The sequence below is a fragment of the Plectropomus leopardus genome, chromosome 7 (genome assembly GCF_026936395.1).
Source record: "Plectropomus leopardus strain MGB_pleo_1.0 chromosome 7, ASM2693639v1, whole genome shotgun sequence".
Taxonomy (NCBI): domain Eukaryota; kingdom Metazoa; phylum Chordata; class Actinopteri; order Perciformes; family Serranidae; genus Plectropomus; species Plectropomus leopardus.
This window is the reverse complement of record NC_142182.1, coordinates 17,001,423-17,021,608: the sequence shown is the minus strand read 5'-3', so window position 1 is coordinate 17,021,608 and position 20,186 is coordinate 17,001,423. Positions and strand designations below refer to the sequence as shown.

At 38.8% G+C, this 20,186-nt stretch overlaps 1 protein-coding gene across 3 annotated transcripts in view; it reads left to right on the top strand.

Annotated features, from left to right (window-relative positions):
• The first annotated feature begins 14,185 nt into the window (after positions 1-14,185).
• tspan9a (tetraspanin 9a) overlaps positions 14,186-20,186 on the top strand; it is a 232,274-nt gene continuing 226,273 nt past the window's right edge. For 2 of the 3 annotated variants that reach the window (XM_088080083.1, XM_088080082.1), the window contains exon 1: positions 14,186-14,460. The gene's annotated coding sequence lies outside the window, so the exon portion shown is untranslated. The remainder of the gene's footprint in view (positions 14,461-20,186) is intronic. The other variant, XM_088080084.1, reaches the window with a different exon arrangement.

The window sequence follows — 20,186 nt, the reverse complement described above, 5'->3', positions numbered from 1 at the left end:
TCTGCCATTATAATGCTATTAGGATTCACTATATGACTAACTGAAAAATCTTGACTCACTGGGGGCTCTACAGTGTGAAACAGGGAAGGAATGACTATCCTTGTCCTGTGACAGAGGTTCAGAGCAAACGATTTGTTTTTATCATCAAGTTTCTAACTACTGATCTGGACAGGTCGTATATGATGTAATTCTTCCCTAAAAGGCCATCACTCCTTTTTTTCCTGCTGACAAGCTTTATGGCAATGTGGCTATGTGAGACCATAATCTAAACAGCCGAGGCCCTGTGGCGAGCTCTGACAGCCTATTATCTTGGCATACCATCTGTACCAAAAGACAAGGAGAATGTATGCTGCCATCCTCAGGCTGTAGCAAAAGACTCATTACGGCTTACATATACACTACTGTATGTTTACAGAAGGTGATTAGCGGAGCATGGCCGCCAAGGTACATCCCAGTGCTCCAGATGGCTGGCTTTCAGATGCTCCTTATCATGCACACTCAGACACTCGTCACAGGGGCCTCACATACAGACGGACAGACTGAGAGACACCCAGGCAGCACTTTGATGATGTTAGCCACTAGGGACCCCTTGATAATGCGCCGTATCTAAAGTCATAGCACAAAAAAAGGGTGGTGTGTCGATAATGTAAATAATTCTCTTGAGAGTTAAAATTCTGCCTATGAGCTTATTTTGAATATGGGATTTTAATTATGATTGCTCTCAGCCTTATTGTCTGGTCAGTATTAAAACTGCTGTTTAATTTGCAGCATTCAGGGCATGTTTTTATGACCATTCTATGTGAAAAAAAATTAATTTCCTCTCATTACCAAAATAGAGAGATGTTGCCTTGAATACAGATGCATGACGTGCGTGTACTCTCCTGTCAGTCTCAGTTCTCCCTGTGGTTAGAGTAGCGTATTTGCAGGCATTTAGGAGAGAAAACAGAACTGTGATGATCAGGTGAGTCATGAGAACACAGCAAATGAACAGTGGAGTGTAAACTGCATCAATCCATCATGACTCCTAATTAGCCCCAGAGTGGGAAAAGGCAGGTTTACCCTTCAACCTGACCTCGCACCCGCAAGTGTTCTAACACATGAACACATACGCAGCATACTGTTCACTTCTAGTGTGTGTGTTCACCGCTCTTTCTTTTCCCCTAGTTTCTCTTTCTTAAAACTAATTACTGCTCCACTGGAATAACCGCAGAATCCCAGTTCCCATAGTAACTATAATGTGCAAGCTTTCACACCATAAAAAGTCTCCGTGGACACCCACCCACCTCATTTTATGGAGAACGCTGGCTTTCACTGCACTGTGACAGGGATCAGATTTTACATGGACTTTCTGGTGTGTTCTTTAGAAAACACAGGGAAATATTTTACAGTAGATGAGGCTTAAAGAGGAAAACCTGCTGAGCTTAGAACCAGGGAGCTTCAGTGCATGGAACCCATAACATTCAGCTGACTAAACCTTGTTGGCCTCACACTTTTGGAAGTTGATAAAGTGCAGCTTAAAACTAAATCTTTGGTCTCTGTGATCTATCAGACTCCTGATCAGCTTAGTTAACACCCTCAGGGAGGCCACGTCCACATATGGTCCCCTTGCCAAGACATCTGTTTTAAGAAACCATGTCCAATGATGATTGATGTGGATGATGCAGTGTAATTACATCAGCATCAACGGCCTCTCAGTGCATCTCCACATGATCTCACACACTGAAACCTCTGTTTTAATTGCACAAAGATCGTTGTTTATTTGCGGGCTGGCTATTGGTGGACTATGATGTGTTTATTTGTTTTTCAGTTAGACTGCTTTACAATAAAGGTTATCTTGTGGATGGTCAGCAGTAGAAATGCAGTACCAGTTACTTAACACAGTTCTTATACAGCGTTAGGAGAATGAACACCGAGTCTGATATAAAACGCAAAACCAGTAACACTGCTTTATTTCCTGTGAATCCTGCATGCATAAGTAGGCCATTTCGTTTCAGCATGAGAATAGTGGTGATTCCCGTTTCCTTTGGTGGAGTAAGAGACCGATTTTTCTATCCAGTTTTCCTTTGTTTTTCCTTGAGCTAATACTGTGACGGCCATACAACAGTCTATAATGAAGACTTTTACTTTTTGTAATTAGAAAAAGACTATGTATGTAATGAGCAAATACATTTCTTGGGAAAATTGAAGTATATTTTGAAAAAGACACAATGGATAAAACAAGCAAAAACTGTCATGCCATCCTGGAAATTCAACAAGAGACACAAAACGGTACCTAGTGCCTCATATTAAGACTTTAAGGTCCACTGACAGATGGCAGTATTTAAAAAGTTGGGATGAGAACTTCTTGGCCGACCATATAAAGTACAGAAAAATTTAGTTTGATTTCATGAAAATTTTGAGGATTACAACCATAGAATAAGTTTCTACAAGCTAAAACATTTTTAATACATGTGAAGCCTGTGGGATTTACTAACTGCCATTTGTCATAAATTGAAGTGTGAGACCTTATTGCCACCAAATTGCTTTTAATGATCACAGCAGGATGGCTGAAAACTGGCTCATCATCTACATTACTAACGCAAACAGTAGACTGTTGCACGTTGTTCTCAGGGCTATTGTTGAGAAATATAAATCTTGAGACGCAGCCTTTCCCTCTGTCTAATCTCACCCACAGTCGGTCAGTCTCATTTTGCTGTGTTTCTTTGTGCCAATAACCCACGAAACAGACACTGCTGTGGAAACACCTCAGCAATAAGCAGAACAAAGCCATGGCTATTCTGTGACCCTGTCAGGAGGTCAGAAAATTGCAAAACAAGCATTCACGGAGGTCTCAACTCTGTTATTGCAGTGTTCAGGGTAGTGTCTCGCTCGATGATAGCCTGCAGAGGATTACTGTTAAACAAACTCAGCTCTCTGCCTCTCACTTGCAGGTGTTTAACAGAGTCTTATGTCTCCTTCTCTAAAGGGAAAAGCCTGTTATCCCTAATCAAACCTACAAAAACACATTTCAATCATCTTGAAATTGATTTTCCATGTGGTTCCATGGAAGTACAGTACAGGTTTTTCAGTTTAAAGGATTTAATGTAGAGTTGATTAGTAGGTGTCTGAAGCAATTTTCAATTTCAATTGTTTTTCTTCTGCCATATCCCTAAAACTGCATTGAGGGATTGTCATCTGCTGAAGGACAGAAAGTAAACTTCCAGTGTGTCCATTAATGTATGACCTTTTGTCCTGAACATATTTTATTGAGAAGTTTGCTTCAAATACGGATAGCAGTTTAACAATTTTAAAGCCAGTGGATGTATTACGCTACTCAGAATTCAATCAATGAAAACACTGAAACAGTAATTACAAAACATTACAATAAACCCAGGAGATAATCCGACCCTGTCATGTCAACTCACCCAAACTGATTGTATATCTTCATTCACTCATCATTTTTCAAATCTGTGCGGTACTGAAATGTTAGAATTCAGAGCTGCATTGACTCAACCAATAATGGGTTGCAAAGCCAAAAATTACACTTAAATTCCCTTGTTCACCAATGTTACACGGTGGCCAGTGGTTAATATTACAACCCAATATAAAGAGTGAGAATGTCCATGTTGGGAGGAGGTCAGGATGATGGATGGTTCAGCAAACACTTGACTGCTGTCCCTGTCCTTTGTGAAACCAAAGTCAGCGTAAACTAATTTAACATAATGTATTTTACGTCCTTTACGTAGTTATATCATGTTCAACAATGTACTTACTTGACTTTACAATGTACGTACTCACTGTAACAGGCATAGTTATTTTGTCCAAAATCTTTTTCTAAGTACTCTTAGTACCTAAACCCAACTGTGCTGCTGCCACGTAAAATCAGCACAAAAGTTGCAACCAGTACGTAATGCAGTGTTCAGAGGTCATGGTCACTTCATGTATGTCTGTGGGATCACATTGGGAAAGTTTGTGGTGCTACACATGCATCCAATAACCTGACTTTCGCAGTTATACTTTTTTCTACATAAAGGACAAACTACTTCCCACATCAGCATGGAACATTGGGACTATTTGTAAATAGTAGCGTGTGGAATAAGGGAGAAAATTCGATAAGTAAATGAACATGCCAACTAAAAATCAACAGCTTCCATTCTTGGACTGCAGTATCACATTATTTATATTGAGTCTGTCCAGCAAAGTTGGCATCCTAATGTAGTCCAGAGCAGGCGGCCAGTGCAATGAAACCAAACAGCGGATGGAACAGGTCGATGGCAGAGGCAGATCAGGAGCAGCTGCAGCAAATCTTTTTGCTTAATCATGCGGCTGGTGAAGAATTTATTAGCAGTTTGCCCTATTGGAATCCAAGTCCTTGACCTCTCAGCTGGTCCTCATGGCTGCCCATTACTGCTGCCAAATCCAGGAAGTATACACTCATTGTGAAAGGTGCCATAGTTTTAGGAGAAAGCCTTCAGGAGGTATTGGGAAAACTGTTTGTTCTTGTTCAACTTACTGATTTACTTTTGATCTCTCAGCTGCTGTGTGTCAGCCTTTACTGCCCATATTAAAAACATTGGTTTGGTGGACGTCAATTACACATGTTTTGAAGCCCAAAGGCATATAAAGGCCCACAATTTTCACTTTCCTCAGGGTTCATTTGTGACAAAGATGAATGATGTGTATTACTGTAATAGCTTTTAAAGTAGCTTCCCACAGGGGGAGTGTCAACTGCAGCCATATAGAGCCCCGTTGTTCAGTAAGTACTCGATGTTAAAACCAGCGAAATGCAGCATGTAATCTAATATGAGCAAAGCTATTTAGGATATTATATGAGCTGCCATGGTGAGGTCCCTGTTGAGATTTGGAGTCATAAAACCAAAGCCCTTTTCCACCCTGCAATCAACAGTTAGTGTGAAGGTTTAACTACTGAGGGAAAACCTTGGGCCTGTGGTCCCCAGGACACTCCCAGAGAGGGAGCACTCTGACATATGGACACAGAGGAAGCCAAGCATGAAAGAAAACCCATCCCTTCTATTTTTATGAATTGACATTTTAGATTTCTCTGTGTGAGATCTGCATAGTTAGTTGAGAAAGTCATTTATGTGGTGTTATTTGATCCAGAGTTCATTTCTTAGACAATGACACTGCTGGGATGCTCATTACCACACACTGTGCTGGAGACCAAAATGTGTCCTGAGCCCAGCTGTGAGTCTGTGTCGATCTCCTATTGGTCACTGCAGGACATCTGCTGCACCGAAGGAGGTGATTGACTATTGACCCATTGATTGCACGTCACCTTGCAGTGAGGGCTGCGGTTCTTTTCTTGTTCAGCGCTGCTGTGTGAGGTGCAGGATACTGAGCTCCAAATACAGACCTGTTGTTTGAAGGCCATTGGTTTAGACAGCAGAGGTGTAACAGCAGCGCAAGGCTCAATGAATAATTGATAACAAGGTTTCACTGCCACCTTGATCCTTTGCCAGGCACACACTGTCATGTCAGATTACTATTGTTTGGAAATAGAGTGGTGTTTATTGGAGTCTATGGTAATAATGAACCATCTGACACTGAGTGGCAATTTTACACATCAAATTTTACTTATGTCCTGGGGAGTACTATGTGAAAAAGTTAAAGCTTTTTGTGGCTCCAGAAGGAGTTGCATGAAGTCTGATAAATTGCCTTTAGTGATGTCATTTGAGTCAATGTTTGTTAGGGATGAGGAGTATAAGTTTAAAGAAGAAAAAAATCAGGTTGTGGAGTTAAATGGATGTAGGCTTACCAGACGTCCATATCCCACTCTCCATCTGCATTAACTTTTTACATGTTACCGCTTTGTCAGTGGACTTCCATGTCTACATATTACAAGTTAGCTGTCCTTCTGCACCTGATATTTATGTTCCGGGATGTTAATACCATGATGTCAACAAATGCACATGGTGGGATGACGCTGCATGTGCTTATGTTTAGGCAACAACAGCACATGGTATTTTTAAGGAAAAGAGGCACATGGTAAGGTGTAGAAAAAAAACCCATCACATTTGAATGTGAAGCGAACACTGGACTCCTGCATAAAAGTTCTGGTTTGTTCGACCTATTTAATTCCCCTCCTGCCCGCCCTACAGGTGCCTTCGTGCTCCTCATATTACATTGTTACCAGCAGGGTTACAACCATACGCCATCCCGCCATGTTTCATACGCACATGACAGGTTCTATCCAGCTGTGTTATTCAGTAATCCCTGTGCGGATTGGGCAGATGTGCCAGGTGCTTATACACTGGCCATTTGCCGGTGTATAATAACACAGAGACTGACAGAGGGGTTCAAAATGAGAACTGGCTGTCATCTCTGCTTGAGACCAGCAGCTTGAGGCTACATTAGCATTGTTGGCTGGCAAATTGCATGTTGGATAATTTCAGCTCAGTTCAGTTCAGAAGATTTGTGATGAACACCATTTTAGTATGTTGCAGAGAAATGTTGTAGCAGTATGAACAGGGCGGTCTTTGTTCCAGTCAAGCTGGCTGATTGTGCCCTCTGCAACTCAGTTTGTCAATTCACCATCACTAATTGCAAATTTGCAATCAGCTTTTAACAAATTTGGCAGGCTTTCACAGTACAGAGAATTGTTGCTATGGAGTCAATATCCTTGCTGTTGCATTGTTGTAAACTGGCAGGTTTTCAGAACATTGCAGACCACCACATTGCAAGTAGCTGCATGTTTAAACCCATCTTGTCATGAATCTTTGATCTGAACTGGGCTGCAGGTACCATGTTTTGGCAAGGAAGACAAATGTGTGTAATAATATTGACAATATGTCTGGTTCTGCTGCACTAATGTTATTGTTTACATATTCTTCACTTTACATAGTTCTTACTGATGTCTATACTTGTCATGAATGATTTGTTTTTTGACCTTTAATAGAAATGGGTTCAGTCCTCCAGTCTATGGTCTCAAGTACTTCAGGCACACACTGTATTAATCTACTACATAACCTTCAGGATAATTCATAAAAATCAAATGCTTTTTAGTCTGTTAGAAAGCAGCCTTGCATCCCTGAAGAAAGAAAAAAATAATGGAGCATTAAGTTTTGAGTTAAAACTGATTGAGAACTGGAGTGTCTTGGTTTAGCTTGTTCAAGGTCGTCAATCCTGTCTGTGCTCTGACAAAATTGCAAGGAACATCTTCCACCTGTGCCAGAAACCAGTCTACACAGAGGCCCAGCAGCTACAACAACAAACACACTCTGATTGGACTTTAAATTAATGAGCTACACCTAATTGGGTCTGATTAAGACCATTAAATTGTGTTTGTGGAATTAGTCACTGTGTCCTTCGTCAGCTGAAGATTAACTGTGGTCTGTAAGTCACAAACATATCCATGATGTAAAGTAAGAGACAAAATAAAGACAGAAGACCAACTTTGGAGAAGTGCCTCAAAACACATCTCATATGTGTAAGACAAAACTTGTATGGATTTGTATGGATGCAGATTTTAGCTTGGATATGTACAGTACATCTTTCATTGAGTTCTTTGGTATTTATTTATAGAAATATATTGGCATTGATGCACCTTTATAAGAAGTGTAAAGCAATATTATTATTATTATTATTATTAGTAGTAGTAGTAGTATTATTAATAATAATAATAATAATAATAATAAGGTCCTTTACTTAAAGTTCCAGTATCTAGAAGTTAGAGGCAGAAATGGTATATGATATTTGTAAGTATAATGGAAAATTTGATCTTGTAACTTAACCTTTTGAACTTTGCATCCAAGACATAGCCCTGATATTCTCGACACTTCGCAAGTGTGGGTTTCTTTTATACAGTGCCTACACATGTGACACAGAGGATGTCTGACAGCATGTCAGACAGATTCATGAAAACTTGAAAATGTCAAGGTGTGAAGAGGCTAGTTATCAGGGTGGTAACTATCTGCTAAGTTTGACGGGATGCAGCCCTTTATTTCAACTTCCCTAACCCTTTGTTTGACCTTTCCACATCTACATGTTGTACAAAAACTGTATAATTACTCTGTGTTTTTATTTCTTCTTTGTCTCTGGTGATCAGACTTCTGGTCTAGATGCCCTTTTGCAAAAGCCTCAAAGAGACATTTTTTGCTTTCTCACTTCATTTATCCCCTAAAAAAAATAGATCTCTGCAACGGTAACTATGATTTCATTGGTTCATAATCACCTGAAAAAAAGAATGATGTTTTTCTTACCTCAGAGTTGTGCCATTTATATATACACACAGAGTGGGTCCTCTCAGCTGTATTGTTTCTACAGTAGCCCAGAAGAGACAAATGAAACACTGGCTCTAGATGGGGCCTTGTGTGTTTCGTATTTTCATGTTGGCCACCATAGTTCTCCTACTATGGATATATAAACATAACTGGATACAGCGTTGGGGGTGGAGCCCCATTCATTCCTATGAAATTTGCTCAGTGGCATATGAAGCCAAAAAGCTCAATTTCCATAGTATGAAACTACCCAGATCTTCTGCACTGTGGGGCCCAAAGAGCAAGTGCACTAGCCGGAGCGGCTAACTTCTGGTATAGTGCTGCATTAACTTGTGTGGGGCTTTAATCCCATGGCTCTTCTAGACTTTCAAAATGTCCTATATTCAGAACTTCAGAAGTAAAAGAACGTAAGTATTATCAGTAAATTATCAACAGTGAAAGCACCTATTTTCTTAAAAAAAAATTCGCCTCAGTGTCTATGATGTTTTGCATTAACATTACTGTTGCATCAGTGTATATGATGCAATTTACTGCTGTAGATGTTTAGGGTTGTGCTGATTTTAACTCATTTATATACTGTTGAGCAGTTAAACGTGCAGCAATTCATCATATTCTGTTTTCTGTGAGACCCACAACTCTAAAAAAGGTCAACTTGTTTGAGCTTAGAAAAACAGCCCTGTTTTCAGCTTTGTGATGATGCATTTTCTTTTCCAAGAGGGATTAAAATAGGTTATTAGTTTAAGAAGTAGGAGGAATTTCTCAGCCCATAAAGAACACCGTATTTCTCAGTTTCTCTGAAAAATTAAAATTGCTAATTAACAAATTGCAGCTGTATGGTTTTCACTTGACAGGGAGGGGATGAAAAATCTGAAAAAAAAAAAGCTGTTGACAAATGACAAATGTTAAGGAGTAAAAAGTAGAATATTTCCCTTTGAAAAAATGCATTTGACAGCTTCATAAAAATAGAAGTACTCAAATGAAGTACAAATATCTCAAGTACAGTACTTGAGTAAATTTACTAAGTTATGTACCACCATCACCTTTAAAACTTACAGTTTTGGCTGTGATGTAATTCAAGTAGCAGAGAATGACAACAAGGACTTCAGATTATGGTTTCAACTGAGATCACTCAAACTAATCCTGCACGCAGTCAAGATGTTTTTGAGAAAAGTGCTCTCTAAATTGACAGCTGCTAAGTATAAAATCTGCCACTCATCATCTAATTATGATGATAAGATCCATAATGGTAATAACACCTTACAACTGCTGTCCCTGCTGTTCAGTTCATCCTCCACACTTCATAATAAGTACACTATGATGCTAAGCTTTATATTTGGAAAGTTGCACTGTAATTATTTTCATTATTGCAGTGATTAATGACTTATGCCACTTGCCAGACTCCCAAAAGATAACCTAAAGAGAAATCATAAAGCAAGCAGAGCAGAACACACGTCCGTTTTCCCATAAGTCTGAATCAATTTTTTTTCCCAGCATGCTGCACTGTGCGCTTTCATTTTTGTTCTTGGTGAGAGTGAAAATGCATGACAGGCTTCAGTGATTATCATGGGTGTTAGGGCACTATGCACGTCTGGCTCTCCTCCAGGTGCTTCCCATGCTGGCTATTAAGTCGTTAGCGCAGCATGCTCCACCTGGACTGCTCTGCCATATACAGTATATTACTGCTGCTGAGAGGTGAGGCCAAATTAGAGTCATATAATGGCCCCTGCTGTGGTGCAATTAGTTGTCATATCAAGATGTACAGTTTGGGAAGCTGTTGATTGTTATCCCCCATGCCGGTGATAGCTGAGGCCAGAGGCATTATGTTTTTGGGTTGTCCGGCCATCCATGTGGTAAATTCTTGTGATAGGAATATCTCAACAACATCCTTGAGGAAATTTCCTCAACTTTTGTGCAAACATTTACTTGGACTAAATGGTGAGCTGATAAGATTTTGGTGGTCATGGGTCAAAGGTCAAGGTCTCTGTGACCTCATCAGTCCCATTCTTATGAATGTAATAACTCAAGAACACCTTGAGGGAATTGCTTCAAATTAGACACAAACATTTACTTGGACTCAACGATTACCTGTTTAGAACTTGGTGTTCAAAGGCCAAGGTCACTGTGACCTTGCGTCCGACTCATTTTCGAGAATGCAACATCTGTAGATGACCTTAACGGAGTTTCCTTAAATTTGGCACAAATGTCCACTTGAACTCAAAACTGAAGTGATAAGAATCTGGTGGTCAAAGGTCACGGTCAACTGTGCTGATTATATAGATCTTCTGTGTGTGAAGCATCCACATTTTCACAGACATGAATAGAAATTGTAAGTGCAACTTGACTGAGGTGTGGAGGCATACAACTGCGTGGCAGTATGTGTAGTTGTCTCTTTCGTTTGTTTTTTGAAAACAAAAAAACACAAACTCACTATAGGAAATGACTGGGAATGCATAATGCTTTGGGTATTGTCATTCCTGACTCAGAAAGATTCCTGACCGAGCCCCAGTTAGGAATGTTTGTAAGCTGCACTGATTCCTTTTTCATTAGATGTCGGCTCATGCATTTCTATGCCAGCAATTGTAGTGGATAAAACCTTTTATAATCAAAATCTTTGTATTGAAAAAACCCTGTGCAAGGGTTAACTTGAGCAACCTGCAATAATAGGAGCATAAACCCTTTTTTATAATACAGAGGAAAGCAGCAAAACAATGTTTAAAAAATACTGACGAGGGATACAGTTTTTATTGTATCCCAGAAGTGGGACCAAGTCATTGTTTTGCATATCACAAGTAAGTCTCAAGTCTTTGCACTTAAATCCCAAGTCCTCAACTTTCAGTATCCAGTCCTGAACAAGTCATAACGACTCTTTTATGCTTACATAAAGAGAGTGATAATATAATACATTTACAAAATGAATTATTCTTAAAATTTGATTTATTTGTTTAAATAGTTTTTAAACCCAGTGCAACTGGACTTCATAAATAAAGAGTGCTGTCCTGTGTTACTGTATTTACCTTTTTTCACACTCGAAAATGATATGTCTATTATTTTCTCTCTTTAAACTGGCTTCAAGGAAGGTAATATGTATTTCAATTCAAAAGGCACAATTCTTCAGTCCTTAGTTATTGGTGTTAAAGTCTACAGCAAGTTTTAAGTCTTTTTTGATTTTGTCAAGTTAAACTTAAAGTAACGTACATATTTTAAGTAATTATTTACAACAGTTTTTCTTTTTTGTATTGATAATAGATATAAAAACAGCAATAAATACTTCATGAGAAGGAGACTAATAATACTGTTATATGTATCTGTTATGTTATTTTATATGTTATGTCATATGAAGCTATAGCCAGCAGCCGGTTAGTTTATTGTAAAAATAAGCACAATATGTAGACGTATTTCCTTAACATTATACAATTACTACTGAACTTAAACAACACTGATGGGAAAGGCCGGTATAGAGAGGAGCTTTTAAGTGCTCATTCATTACATATAGTTTAAACACATCAGGTCTGCTCTCTGCTCAAATGATCCCATCCATCAGGGGACCAGCGTGTGCAGTCTAATGATTATGTCTTTTAAATTTGTCTCGGCAATGTAACCATGACAGCAGGGGAATCCACAGACACCCACGATGAGTGATGGGTTCACGTTTCCCCACCCAGACTGTAGGTTTTCTCCTAATGTTCTTTATAGATTAGGATTATATTGTGAATAGCATCTTAAGGTATCTTAAATAAGAAACATTTAATGCAGTTTTATTCCTGTTTCTGTTCTGCTTCTGATTATAATGACAACTCAGGGAATACAACAGCTCCAATGGACAGATGACGATGCATGAATATATTCAATTTAGTACATAATCAAAACTGTAGACTTGTGGAGGAAAGCTGGATTTTAATGGTGGAGAGTTAAAAGTAATGTAAACAAGAGTAAGCAAATTTGCTGTGTGTCATTCACTTGCACGTATGCTGTTTTGTTAAAAAACTATTCCATGTTTCCCCATGTTTTGTTCTCATGTGCTCTGATACAAAAATAAATTTGCTTGGAAAGAGTGTTTCCATGTGTTTCCTCTCCCCACACACAGTATGCTCCCAATGGAACAATTTGGACTAACATGTTGGCTTTGATGCTTTTAAATTCCCTCTATATACTTTTTACTCACTTTAATCTGTTAATTACACACATGGCAGAAGAAAAGCGTGATGGTTTGGTAAACGCCATGCATGTTTGTGATCTGGCCATTTGAACACTGCCTTGTTTGTTGGCTGCTGTTTTATTGATTCATGAAGTAATTAAATCAGACTCAGGGAGTGAATAAAAGCCCAAATAATGGATTTGAAGCTCATCAGTCCAACAACCAAACACTAACAGCTTGTGTCAAAAACAAAACAAAATAAAAACATATATGCATTTTAATTTGCAATATTTATTTAAGTAAATGGAATATTACCCATTTAAAAAAAATATTTCCACAGGCTGTTAAGTGAGAAACACTTAACACATGTCCATAGTGTCAGGAACAAGCTGTGTTTAATAACCCTGTAAAACAAATTAAACAAAACAAAAACACAACAAAAGGGCTAAACAACAGTTAAAATGTTACGTTTGTACTTTTTTGTCCTTTTTTTGTCTGTATGTCCACTCTGTGTATGTACTCAATGCAGTGGTAGAGTGTTACTAGGTACATTTACTCAAGTACTATACTTAAGTACAAATTTGAGGTACTTATACATTATTTGAGTATTTTCTTTTCATGCCACTTTATACTTTTACCCCACTACATCGCAGATGGAAATATTGTACTTGTTACTTGGCCAGATTTAACTGAATTATTTAATTAATTTACAATTAAGATTTTTTCATAAGACCATATGACTTTTTTAAAAAAGTGCTGTTTTGTAATAAATTAATTTACCAAGCAGTTTAGACAAGTATAGTTACAATGTTAAGTAGATTAATCGCTAGATTGACTGAAAATTAATTGCCAACTGCTTTGATAAACATTTAAGTAATTTTTCCTATTTATTTATTATTTAAAATCCTTGGGGGTGTTTTTTAATTTTTAAAAATGCATTTGAGTTTACTAGAAAACAAAGAGAAATGAATGGTTGCTCTGTAGAGTACAATCAAATGTAGGTCATGAAATTGTATCGGGGGGGCTAATGTAAACCAGAAAACAACAGGATAAAACAAGAGGGAAATAAAAAAGCTTTTTAAATGATTTAGTCATGATAATAAAGGCTTTTTAATGTAATTTCTCCTCATTTTTTCATGTTTTTCACACATTTTGGGTGCCTGAATTTCCTGGATTTTTTTGGGGGGGGGGGGATCATTTTCTTTACTTGTCATTTTTAAAAAAAAAATATATATATAATGTTGAGTTTATGGGGTTGTATATTTTTTCTATAAAAAATAATAAAATTTTATTTTGTTTTGTTTAATCATTTTGAGTTTGGGGTGTTTTTCTGTTTTTTTTTGTTTGTTTTTTTAAATAATCTTGAGTTTTGGGGTGTGTTTTATTTTTTTTCTCATAATTTTGAGTTTTTTTGGGTTGTCCTCCTTATGCTTACCTAACATATCTTAAGTAACATTTTCAATACAGGACTCTTACTTGTAACAGAGTATTTTTACCGTGTGGTATTAGCACTTAAGTAAAGGATCTGAATACTTCGTTCACCACTGGCTTAATGACAACAAAAATGTGAATACTTGGCTATTGTAGTTGACTCTGATTTTGATGTTTGCATCACCGTGGTCTTTGTGGTCAGCTGTCAAAACGTACTTTTTCACAAGGTTCCGCTAAATTAACATTGGCTATAGCTAAGATACTTCGACCTCTGAGACTAATCTCAATAAATCAAACTGTTTTGAGTTGTCGTGGGCTCTCCTGCCCCTGTAGTTCTCACATAAAGCTCTGACACGCCTGTAGGAGTCAGTGTAGCAGCCCCCTTCTTCTCCCGAAAACTTCCTTTCCTCCTTGACCAACCAGAAAACTCTGTTCCTAACTCATCATCAAACAGAGACGCCCAGCGGGCGCCGAAAGTTGTCAGGAAGAGAAGTCCGACTTTTTTTGGGGAAAGGGAACATTTAAAGATACTTTTTTGGCAGGACAGAAGCGGAATAAAATACTAAATCGCTCCGAGTGGAAAGTTTGTGCTGAAGTCGCGTGGCAGTGATCTGCCTCTGCTCTGCTGTCCCCGCAGGTCGCGGCCACTAAAAGGTAACTTCACAGAAGCTCCAACAGGTAAGAGATTTGTTTGTTTGTCGCAACCTCCTGTGACGTCCACCGTGTTACACCTACATGACTGAAAAATAAAACAACCACAGTGTAATGTTTTTATTATTGGAGTGTGGCAGACAGTTTGCACTGAGCTCATGGTGTTTTTTAGCTAGTGTGGCAATATTACTGCGGTGTAAGTTGCTCTACAGTGCCAGTAGAACTGAGTTTTGAGTGGTAAGTGGTTTCAAAATCCTGTTGAGACTATAATAACACCCTCACTGTTATCTTATGATTATAGGCTACTTATTCTTGGCAGAGAATCATGACATTGCCACATGCGCAAAAGCTCTGAGTGTAACCTTGAATTATGACAACACTTTGCCTCATACAAAAAAACAATCTGTTTACTTTTTTGTCTATTGTTAAATCTGTGTAAAGTATTATGACTGCTTCTGTTAAACGTGGTGTATGTGACACTGAGCAGACACACTTTGGTATGAGTTACATTATAAGTAGACACACTGGAGGAATGCCAAAAATCAAAGCATAAATTCAGAGGCAACAGCTGAATGAGATGCTGCACTGATTCAGGCAAGCGACACGCCTCATTTGACAATAGGCTCATCACTGGAGTTCATCACTGATTGTCCCTTCTTTTCAGCATTGTGTGTTTGAGCACAGACCACACTCATGAGGCTTAACGCTATGCTTCTGTATGATTATGACTGAGCATCAGCTAAGGTGGCTGGAAATGTGGATTTCAAACCTGATCACTGAGGAGGAGAATACATACCTCAGTGCTGGCATGTGATGTAGTTTTTAGTCATGGTCTCTGTGTTTCAGAGCTCCTGTGGTGGTGATTGAAAGTGAGAAGTGGGCATCTTATTGAATTAGGGATCTAACAGATGTGGAGCAAGATCTGCATATTTGATGCACATCAGCAGGTTACTTGTTAGCCACTGTTTTTTATTTTTTATTCAAGAATCCCCATTAGAAGCACATTAATGTGCCCCCAGTCTTCCTGGGGTGCTGCACAATGAAATACAATACAATTATAAAATAAAAGTACAGACAACTTGAGATATACAATAATATGAATGCTAAACTAATACCAAAATTAAGAGAAAAAAGAATTATATAATAGTCTAAGCAGGACAATTAGACACACCAACAAAAAGACAAAATCACCTTAAGACATAAAGTGATAATATGGCAATACTATGGCAGACAGACCAAACAGATAAATTCATGACTAAACAGATAATTCATAAAAAAAGGATACATTTATTAAAAAAAAGGATAGATCCATGAAAGACAACAGATACATTCATGAAAGAATTTAACGGTCTAAAATAACAAGAAGCATAAACATAAGTACATGCAATCAGTGTTGATCTTGTTGTTTGGCAAGATTATTTCTTCACAATATTTCTAAAAGTAATTTTGGTATTGATGTTAGATATGATGTCTTTTGGTGGAGAATTCCAGAGTGCTGGTGACCTGTATATAATAGCAGATTTACGAAAAATTCATTCTTGGTGTTGCGAGCATTATGTGACCAGAGGCTGCACCTTGTGTGCTGTAATCATGCTCAGAGGCCATGTGTATCTGGTGAACCACCGTAAAGCTTGTTTATCACTATGGAACATGGCTCTTGGCCTATTTCATTGATCATTATTGTCTTAGGGGGAAACTGACAATTTGTCTTTGATTTATCACATCCTTTTTTTAAAGGAATACTTTGCGTATTTTCAACCAGCTTTTTATCATACTAATATGGGTAACATGAGTAGATGAACAGTTGTAAACTTCCCTCCATCTAACCAGTGCCTTGAGATCTCTCCCACCAACATAAAATATACATGATCTGGCAGAGTTTTGCCGGCTCTCGGCTGTTGCTCAAACTACAAGCTGTACTTCTGCACAGCGGACACAAAGAGTATAGAAGCAGATCAAGAGACAGACCTGCACCTTTCTCTCTCTTTGTATCTCTCCTTCCGTTTCTCTCTCCAGGGATCCCACAGTTATTGAAAACCTGGAAAAGTCATGGAATATCACATTTATGTAGTAAAAATCATTGAAAGTTTTGGAGAAGTCATGGAATTTTTTTTAAGTGTAATGAATCATCATCCGTGTATAACCTCCACGAATTGAACATGAAGGCTTATTTATTTTTTGTGGCTGTCGATGTAACGCAGCTCTAACATGTGTTGATGTGTGACGTTTCGTTTGCTATCACGTACGCTTCTGCATTTTCTCCTCGTGTTCCATCTCTCATTCATGTATGCCGGCTGGCTGAAATTATGGTTGAATCGAGTTTGATAATGATTTGCTTGAAAGTCATAGAAAAGATGTTGAAATTATGTCCATGAAAATGCATGGGAACCCTGTCGATCTCTAATTCAAATCTGATCAAATGGTAAATCTCAGTTACTCAGTTACACGTTTCTCCCCTCAAATGTTTTTAGAACTCACTTTGGTGTTCTGTTTAGCTGCAATAGCAAGAGTTTGTGAACAGGATGTGGGTGCTATACTGCTTCCAGATCTTTTGTTTCCTGCTGGCTGCCATTGGGTGAAACGGATAAGTTTGCATTATGTTTGCCATGAGCAGGAGCGTTAATTTGTCTGGTACATCACAGTGTGTTCTGGTAGTTGTTTTCTCTGTTCATGTAGCACCAGTTTCAAAAGTCTCATCTGTGTCTTTCTTACTGCAGAGACATCCTAGTTTTATTTAAAAAAAAAGGCCATCTTTCCAGCAGTGAAATACCCATTTAATTGATCACATGCTTCTGCTAAGATTGAATATCTCTCCCTCCCTCAAGGGAAGTGTTGGATTCAAAGTGACACATCATGAGGAAAGAAATATGCTTCAGACACCCAACGCCAAAGTCAAGCGGGGCCGTATCAAAACAGCAGCTCTATTTTACCTCTCATGCCACGTTGGTATGCTGTGGATCATGTCTATTCTGGTGTACGGGAGGGGAGAGAGAGGTCTTCCACCGTCTGACCCCACATTCCTGTGTGGGTTGACTGTCCCCCACCCATGACCCCATGTTGAGTAGAAATATGTACATTTTCTACTGAATTTCATTCTCTAGTTAATTATTTTCACCAAATTCTGGAGGGTGAATCTCTTTAGCTGCCCTCTAAACACATAAATCTACCATAACCTATTTAATTACAAACAGGGGCTCACAGTGGATTACATATCTAGCTGTTGGATTAATTTCCCAGTCATATCTACTTGCCATACCCACCAGCAAGCCACTCAAAGGAGAAAAACAAATGAGCAGTCTGAGCCCTCAGCTGTGTCTCATTGTGCTCTTCAGTGAGGCCTCGGTTTACATAATGAAACCAACAAACAGTCGCTGACATCAAAGGTTGCTAACTTTCCTCTATGACTATTTTGCATCAGTAACAATCATAACCTTTGTCAGAGTTTTTCTCTCTGGGACCCACTGGCTGATTCTCTGCAGTGGTGAAACAAAAGCAGCAATGTGAGCCTCCGACTGTGTTTACTTCCTCAGCTTTCTCTGTCACCACAGAGCTCGGCTCTCTGTTCTGTTCATGAAAGTTCCTATTCTGTGGGACGAGGGGGGGGCAGGACCGTCCGTGCTGGGCAGATCTCATTCCACCAGGCACTCACAATGGACGTGCTGTGCTGCTATATCAACATTTATTTCTCTCATCTCTCCCTCGCCTTTTTGCCTGCCACTTTAATCACTTCCCTCTGGGCCAATCAGCACAGGAAGGCCTCGCACTGCTGTCTTTGTCTGTGTGAGATATCTCTGGTTCTGTGCTATTGACCAGCGATTGCCATGACTCACTCTGACTTTGCATCTTGTGCCAGAGAAGCCCATACTATAGTCTTTATTTCTGGCTCGAGTATACCCATTTTTATACATGCCCTACTCAAGCTGTGCATTCATGAGATGCAGCTCGGATATCTAACTCCTGTCCATATATACACTGCGAGCAGCACATTCTGTGGCTATATTTTGACCTCGCCATGTGAATGACAGGCGGTTGTTTACCGTTAAGTCTATTTGTGAGTCTGGATTCAACCTTCTTAGCCTGAAGGTGCAACAGATTTGAATTGGAAACGGCATTCTTTGCTGAATCAGAGTGACCAGCGGAAAAGGGCATATCCTGTTTTATAATTCACCATAATAGAGTTGGTCTGTTATACTTAATAAACACCACAAGAGCCTTATCCTACTGTGCCTTGTGTAGCTGTTGAATTTAACCACCATAAACTCAGAAACTCAGTGTAATTACATGCCGTACATGTCATCAGTGCAGTAACATGGACATGTGGAAGTGAGTTCTTTACTGCTGCTTTCTGCTCGGCTGTCACATTGCACGTATCATGCAGTTTTGTTTCAGTGCAGAGCGGGGTTTGTAATGTCAGGCTTGTTGACTTTAGCCAGCAGGGCTTCCTCTCCTGACGGCTTGTGTAGATATAGCCGTGTTGGTCGCCTTTGTCCGTTGTGGCAGGCTGACGTGTGGGATTTTTTTTTTAATCTGATCTCAAAACCAGGAGTCACCAGTAGTGGAGACATGAAGTGCTTCACAGGCTGTATGTTTCTAAGATGCTGTACCGAGAGAAATGAGCTAATATCGCTCACAAATTTGATGTTAGGGAAAATTTACTTCCTTGATAATACGTAGTGAAATAAAGTAATAAATAATGATGTAAATTACACAAAATATCCCATAATAATGAGATAGCGGACTCTCTTATTATGTAAAAAACAACAACAACATTATGTCATGGCTCAGATTGGATTGAAATTTTATATAAATTCACTGCAAACAGGTAAATATCAACAGTTTATATATATATATCTCAACAGCTCCTACTGAACGGCCAAGCTATAGCTACAAAACTAGAAAATGCATTTGTGGCAGCACATGTTTTAATCTTGATGGGCCACTACAAATAAATGAATGTGTGGGAAACCCTTGGAATATCAGACAGGAAAAGAGAGGGTGAACAGTATTTAACACAACTCAGAATCAAACAAAAGGTTACATGGACCCGCAACATAACTATTAATCAAAATAAGGTAATATTTGCTTCTTACTTACTAGTGCAAATGCTGAGCAATATTGGAGCTCAAATGCAACCCCAGCTCTTCTCTGTCTGTATACTTTTCTGTCATCTTGTATCATTTAGACCTTTTTAGTTGTTTCAGAACTAAATGCTTTACAGAGGAGAAAGCAAGCACCTGTTTATAATTGATGGCATTTTTTGTTTTGTTGAATCACAAATTCATGTTAATAAAGTCCAGTCCCTTTCCCATGAATCAGTTTCAGTCAAACCAGGGTTGTAAGTCACGGTGTGACTGTCACAGCTGAGCTGAGAGCTGTGGTGTTTCCTGTTGAAGGGACTGGCTCACATTACCAAAGCCATATGTTCTATTTGATAGGATAGAGTGTTGATTTTATTTGTCATTAGTTGCTTTAAATTTGTAAGGGATTTATGTTTCATTTGACTGCCCATATACTGTTTTTGACGCTGGTAGCTTGTAAAAAATACCATTAATGATTGTGGATCTTGTTATCCTGCTCCAGACCGGTCTGACCATCATGTGTGAGAGATGGCTCCAGTGGCTATAAACAGAACTTTTATCATGGACTATCTGAGTAATACCGAACATGTAATGTCTCAGCTTTCAGTATTTAAACTGTATAGCTGCACTGTATTAAATGTGTCAGCTTATTCAGTGCATGTGATGTCATGCTCT